A 6,908-nucleotide genomic window follows, 5' to 3' on the forward strand; every position below is an offset into this window, starting at 1 on the left:
GGAGTTGCCTACTGAGAGCCAGTCTGCTGCTCATCACACCACTTAATAAAAGTGACACAAATCACAAAAGGTGATTGTCAGCAATCAGAAGACTCAGCCTGCCACCTCCCCAGCTTATGATGTGGTGGTCTGGGTGGGAGCGAGGAGTGAGACACGGGGACAGTGTGTGAGAGAGCGGAGGTGGGCAGAGTCAGCCGCTCGTAATACAAGGTGATTGACAGCCTTGTGGGCGTGGTCTCCCGCCCAGCTAATGCTCCGGAGATGTTGGGAGGAGTGAGCCGCACGAGTGAGAGCCTGTGGGAGGCGACTGTTTGCCGCCCTCTGCACTGATTGGCTACACACTCGGCGGAAGTTAGGGAAGAGAGTGAGCCAGCTGCACTCGGAAAACGAGTGACGAACGCTGGTGCTGAGCCGCCGCAAACCACCGCTAAACAGAGCGGGAGAGTGGACTGCTGGCCTGAATGCAGAGGGGGTAAAAATCGATGCCATGGCGATCACGGAATCATCATTTCCGTGATCGCGATTTCGATCGAAAAAACGATTTATCGTTCAGCCCTAGTAGGTACTTGCCCCGGCCAACGCAGGTACTTGCCCCAGCCAACGCAGGTACTTCTGCAAGAATTGCCCGCATGAGGACAACTCTACTTGCTTCACCTCCCCGTCTAGCACCAAAAAAGGTTGACCTCTCAGGTCCTGGTGTGAGACACGGGTTGAGGTGGGAACTAAGGAAGTGGCGGTGCCTAAAGAAATGTTGAACCGTTTCCCTTTGTTCACCCAAACATCTCGAAGCTGCCATGCAAAAGATCCTTCTCCCGAAAAATTAATATACCTCCCCTTGTCCAATCTCAGTTGGACAGGATCTTTAAGCATCTCCCTGACAAAATATGCCCCCAACTGTCCTGATTGGACCTCTTCCCCCCTTACGTCCTGAGGCACACTATGTACCTGAGGTCGGGAAGACTGTACTCTCTGCAATCGTTCGATTAAGAGTACCTCTTCACTTACCCAACTATCATGAGGATAAGCTGCTGCATATGGACTGTGTAATATCGTCCCCTGTTGTGACCCGTGTGGTGTGAATGGGGTTCCCTGTGTTGGCGTTCCCTCCCCCGGGACCGCTCTCCCCACCCTCCTTGTCACCTGGAAATGTGGCTTGATCTCGATTTTTACTTCTTGTTTCGAGAACCACCACCCTCGGCTTTCCAGCCTTTACGTGTGTATAGTTGTTTCAGAGGCACTCTCTGTTGGTAGCTCCAGAGTGTGATGTTGTCCCCTGCGTCTCTCTGGTAAGAGAATTGACGCCTCCTGCTCGTTCCTCTCCAATCTGGAACCATCTCACTCTGCATAACCAAGACAATGTACCCTTTAACAAACCTATGGATCGGTGTATCGATTCTGGGAGTGTGACCTTCAATAGCAGATTTACACTGCCTTTCCAGTCACCCTGCCAGCACACCTGACCTTTCAGACCTTTCACCCACATTGTGCCATGAAATTTGTTTTCTCCCGTCACAAGTGCTCTTTTCCTCCATCCCTGCTTGGTCCATCTGTGCCAATCAGAGGGAGGTGTGAAAGGATCAGTACCTTTGTCACCCAACATCAACATGTTTGGGCCTTGCATTCTCATTAACCCCTTATGAGAATGTCCTCTCTTCGTTCTCCTAGGACGAAATGGCAACCTAGGATCACCATCAGCACGGTACTCTTCATTATAAAAGCACCACCTTGGGAAAGAAAAACATTAGCCCTTTGCATTATGCTTTGCTCAGACAGTTTTGTTAGTCTCTTTCCGATCTCTGAAATCTCATGTTTTAGTCTCTTTCCAATTTCAGGAATCTCGTGTTTTAGTCTCTTTCCAATCTCAGGAATCTCGCTGTTCTCCAAACTCAGATTGGCATCTGGAACCTTTCGCTTATCGGACTGACATCTCCATCTTTGCTGCCAGCACTGCAGCTGTCTCAATTCCATATTGCCAAACACCTGAAATCGAAATACAAACAAATCAATTCTTATTAATGATTTGGGATTCACCCTGCGGCTTGTACTCTTTACCCTTTAAAATGATCAATATATACCGTAATTGATCTCGTTGTTTTATGGTTCTCCTGAACTCTCATGGTTGTTTTATGGTTCTCATGAACTCTGTTTACTCTTTTTGGTAGATTGGAGTTAAACTTCACCCCCCTACCTCAGTACTATCCTCAGTACTTACCTGTTTAAAATATGCTCCCGCGGACTTCACCTTTGGAAGCTCTCACCTCATTGCAGCTCACTCCACATCCCCCCCCTATCGGTCCATGCGCGGCCGTCGCATGCACAGATTACGGATGCCACACCTGTTGCTGCTTTGCAGGTGAGCCTGCAATGCTCTTACTCATTATCGCATTAACTTATCTAGAACTTCATCGCGATACCAGCTCTGCTAGAAGTTCTGTGTGTTGTACCCTCTGATCGATGTTTGCCGTGCCACCACCCCCAGACTTAACAAAAAAAATGGCTGCCTCCCTGTAGGAAGGAGCATTTAAACAACACAGGGTGCAGGGCTAAGCATACCAGCGTCACATGCCCGTATGCAGATCCCTGAATGCCCACGTGGTAGGTAGTCACATGGCAAACACCGTACTGATACACTGTCACTCTGTAAACGGCAATTCTATCATCTGTATAATTGCCCCATGAACTGCTGTCAGTTCTTGTTCTATGTGCTACAATTGATAGAAGCTGGAAAAAAACATATTTGACCAATCAGTGGACGAAAAAAAAAACGCACAAAAACAGCCCCAGCCCAGCATAGACCTCTCAGTCAAGCTCTGGCCCTGTCCACGACAAAAACCGGAAAAAACGTTACCGCTCTGCAGCAGCGGCGACGGAAACCCGGATTGGTCAACTCCCTTTTTTCCACCTCCGGCACCCCCTTGCTGCACTGTTGGGAACTCATGCTGCACCACCCATTAAGGTGCCCCACTTACAGGAATAATCCCGTAAGCAACTTAGTACAGACACTTTCCTGCTCTGCACTGCTACGTGTGTCCCTGCACCTAGCTGGGACACACTTCCTATCCGTGCTCCTGCTAATCTGACAGTAATAGCTTGGTGCACGTATCCTGGGGGAAATACTTAGAGAACCGAGACACACAGTAGCATGTCTCTGTATTTCTACCCCCCTCCCTTACAGCTGCTCTGCCCGGAGCCGCGAGCACAGCCTGACGTGACGTGGATCCCCCAGCCCCACCTCCCCCCTGCCATGACGTGTGGGGGCCATGACTCTCGGGGGCGGGCTCTCTCCACTGCCACCATTTTGAGTCCTGGACTGCCAGCTAAGATGGCTGCTCCCATAGCAGCCTCTCGATCCTATACACATTAGGAGAGAAAAACAAACTCAAACAGAACAAACATTTTTTATCCATAATGCAGAATAAAAAATAAAAAAAATCAGCATTCCGCCACATACATTCCTGGATGTCCGTAAAAACCTAAGGAGAAATCCTTGGGACGTGGAACCCTCTCTCCACAAATCATCTGCAGTTTATCTCCGCCATAACTCAAAACTACTCAAGCGCGCAGCGTAACTCTAAACCACATTAACAGCTAGTACTTCTGAGATGCACATTTATCAGTCTGACGTGACTAAACAACATTAAACCTATATATACATTTAGAACTTTTAGCGGCGCTGACTGGAACTAGATAAGCTTGCACCTCTCACTACACTTTTCCACTACGCTCCTCTCAATCCCCTCTCTCAATCCCCTCTCCCTCCCATCCAGTACTAACAGACTGAAGCACCGCTGGCTTATCTCCTGCTGCGGGGGACCCCCCCCCCCCCCCTCTCTATCTGGACATTTTTCCCAGCCTCTGTAGAGACGGGGAGAAAAAAAAAATCGACTTCTTTCCAGCAAAAACATGCCTGAGACAAATGCAGAGATAACCACTACGTAAATATACAACACAGGAAGCTTGAATCCGGAGAAAAAAAAAACGCACGGGAGAGATGAGAAGCCCACCAAATACAACACAGATAACGCCATATAACAACGTAAATCCTACTTGCCTGAGCCGCAGATTCTTGGCAATTCATCAGCATTCCCGCAACTTCTCCTGCGAAACTTCCATGGACTCCGGAACTTTCTGAGCGTGTTATCTCTGTTATCTCCGTCCCCACCCTGGACTGGCTCAGTGGATCGATATCTCCCGCAGTATGTTGCAAGCTGGCCCCGGAGTGTCCCGTTCGACCCATATTTCGGCTGGTGACTGCAGTGCACAATGCAGTCACAGTGTAACGTCCAAGAGTTTCACCGCTGATTCTCGAATTGCAGCCCGTGTGCTTGCTTGGCTCACGCAACGCACACTCCCCACACCACTTATCAGTCTCAGCTTGATAAGCTTTACAGTCCACGTCTATTCCGCTTGTTTTGCTGTGGAATATCTTGAAAACTTCTTCGGCCCCGGCCCCTGTCTGCCTGTTTTGCTAGGCAGGGAAGGGTTTCAGCACCACTGTTAGAACCTGTTCTTTTATCACCTTGCTTCGACACCAGTAACTTCTTACAGTTACGTCTCACAGACTATTGAGATCACTTGACTCTCCACACAGCAAGCAGGAAATAGACTTCCTCAGGCTTCTTCAAGGTTTACGTTATTTATTCAAGTAACAGAAATACAGATAGATACAGTTTATCATCTCCTGGCCAAGCAGACTTCAATGTTGCGTTACAGCTGCGTGAGTACCTTCCTGCTGAAAATACCCAGGTCTTCTTGTATCTACTCTATGTTACATCTAGACTACCTATGTACAGCATACATTATATCAGATTACAGAAAGGAAGAACATCCTTAGAAGTCCCAGTCGGCCTTGCGAGCTAGTGCAGAAGGAAGAAGCAGAATGAGCTCCCATAGCTCCCTCAGCCTTTAGTACTGACTAGGAAAGAGTTAAATATGACATCATCTTCGCCACCCCCTAGATCAGGCTATTGGTGGACCCACTCGTGGTGTCATCATACACACCTACTTGATTAATAATCAATGAAGCTCCTGACCTATATGCAGGAATGTGGTTATTTACATGACATGGCTTATGTTTATGGTTCTAGTGGCGGTACATGCCCAGGTCAGGGAGACCTGCGGCCTTGTACTAGAACAGCTTCTTGGTATGTTCTAGTTCTGCTGACAGAACTGCAGATTTTCTCTCTCAGAGAAAATCCCCTTAAAGGGCCGATCTGCACTCCAAGCCTTTTTGACTAACTCAGTCCAAATAACTGAGGCCTACTTAAATTATAACACAGAGGAGGTAACTTAAGGAATGAAGAGATAAGATAACTCTCTCACTGTGGGGTGGCAAGTTTTCTCTTGCCTTATTATCTCCAGCATAATCTTAGTGAATTGAGGCCAATATGTACACAGTACAGACATTACACTTTGTTTACAGGACATCCTAGTGTTCTTCAATCACCACTCATGTACTGACTATACCAATTACTTGATTTAGGCCACTATTACAAATGATACATTGTTTTGCTTTTTCACCAGGGGTCAGCAGAACAGAAAACAAGTGCCTCAGCAAGTATGTCACTTTATCAGGCCTGGATTTACCTCACAGGAGACTATAGGCACAGATGTCCTGGCTCCCTAGACTTCCTCCTCCATGAACCTTCTCCCTTACTTCCCTTGCCGTGATAGGCAGCTACAGGCACCTCTTAGCATTAGGTAGCCGGAGGTACCCTCAGTATTAAGTAGCTAGAGGTGCCCCCGACTGAAGGGAGATCTGGTCAGCGGAGTACAGAGAGATGGGGTAGGTAATAGGCCTGAACGATTTTAGGAAAAGATTGAATCACACGATTCCTGTCAGAAATTGCGATTTCGATTCAATTCACGATTTTCTTCAAATCAAGCTTTACCACTAATTTAACAATGTGCACAGTAACTAAGGAACAGCTAAGGAATAGCACCTTAGTTTCACAGTGTCCCCACTGCTGCTTTGAAGAATGCAGAAAGATCACCAGTCAGTTACACAGCAGTCATCATTATCATCATCACGCTGACACACTGTGCAGCGTAGCAGAGGCTTGAATGACAGGAGTTTGGGCAGAGTCTGCTGCCCATGTTACAGTTTGATTGACATGTGGGCGGAGTCTGCCGCCCGCCCAGCAAATGATGTGTAAGCACTGGGGAGGAGGGAGTTGCCTACTGAGAGCCAGTCTGCTGCTCATCACACCACTTAATAAAAGTGACACAAATCACAAAAGGTGATTGTCAGCAATCAGAAGACTCAGCCTGCCACCGCCCCAGCTTATGATGTGGTGGTCTGGGTGGGAGCGAGGAGTGAGACGCGGGGACAGTGTGTGAGAGAGCGGAGGTGGGTGGAGTCAGCCGCTCGTAATACAAGGTGATTGACAGCCTTGTGGGCGTGGTCTCCCGCACGCCCAGCTAATGCTCCGGAGATGTTGGGAGGAGTGAGCAGCACGAGTGAGAGCCTGTGGGAGGCGACTGTTTGCCGCCCTCTGCACTGATTGGCTACACACTCGGCGGAAGTTAGGGAAGAGAGTGAGCCAGCTGCACTCGGAAAACGAGTGACGAACGCTGGTGAGCCGCCGCAAACCGCCGCTAAACAGAGCGGGAGAGTGGACTGCTGGCCTGAATGCAGAGGGGGTAAAAATCGATGCCATGGCGATCACGGAATCGTCATTTCCGTGATCGCGATTTCGATCGAAAAAACGATTTACCGTTCAGCCCTAGTAGGTAACCTCTCATTTATACTCTCACCAGGACTCTGCATATGGAAGGAGGGAGTCATCTTTCCATCACCAGGCACCTGTAGGCATGTTCCTACAGTGGCTTATGGTAAATCCAACCCTGCACTTAATAACAAGCTTGCAAAACTAAGAATCAGAGAAATAAAGACTGGCTGTCCGACT

This window comes from Hyperolius riggenbachi, chromosome 4 (genome assembly GCF_040937935.1).
Source record: "Hyperolius riggenbachi isolate aHypRig1 chromosome 4, aHypRig1.pri, whole genome shotgun sequence".
Taxonomy (NCBI): Eukaryota; Metazoa; Chordata; class Amphibia; order Anura; family Hyperoliidae; genus Hyperolius; species Hyperolius riggenbachi.